This window comes from Propithecus coquereli, unplaced genomic scaffold (genome assembly GCF_000956105.1).
Source record: "Propithecus coquereli isolate 6110/MARCELLA unplaced genomic scaffold, Pcoq_1.0 Scaffold663, whole genome shotgun sequence".
NCBI classification, from domain to species: domain Eukaryota; kingdom Metazoa; phylum Chordata; class Mammalia; order Primates; family Indriidae; genus Propithecus; species Propithecus coquereli.
In genome coordinates, this window is record NW_012152652.1 from 468366 (window position 1) to 469034 (window position 669).

Here is a 669-nt window from a genome sequence, read left to right on the forward strand (position 1 = left end):
TATCCTGCAACTCTTCTGAATTTGCTTATTAGTTCTAAAAGTTTTTCCATAGAATGTTTAGTTTTCTGCATAAAAGATCATGTCAATTTTGAACAAAGTTAATTTTACTTCTTCCTTTCAGATTTGCATGCCTTTTATTTCTTTTTCTAGCCTAATTGCTCCGCCTAGGACTTCCAGTATTATGTTAAATAGAAGAGGTAAAAACAGGAATTTTTGTCTTATTTGTGAACTTAGAGGAAAAACTTTCAGTCTTTCACCATTGAGTCTGATGTTAGCTGTGGCCTTTTAATATATGGCCTTTATTATGTTGAGGTAGTTTCCTTCTATTCCTAGTTTTATGAGTGCTTTTTATCATGAAATGGTATTGAAGTTTATCAAATGGCTTTTTCTACATCAACTAAGATGATTATGTAGAGATTTTTTCTTTGTTTTGTTAATGTGGTGTATTGCATTGATTGATTTTTGTGTGTTGAACCATCCTTGCATTCCAGGATTAAGTTCCATTTGGTCATGGTATATAATCTTTTTATGTGCTGATGAATTCTCTTTTCTAATATTTTATTGAGGGTTTTTACATGAATATTTATCACAAATATTGGTCTGTAGTTTTCTTGTGTCTTTGACTGGTTTTCATTTCAAAGTAGTCCTGGTCTCATAAAATGAGTTTGG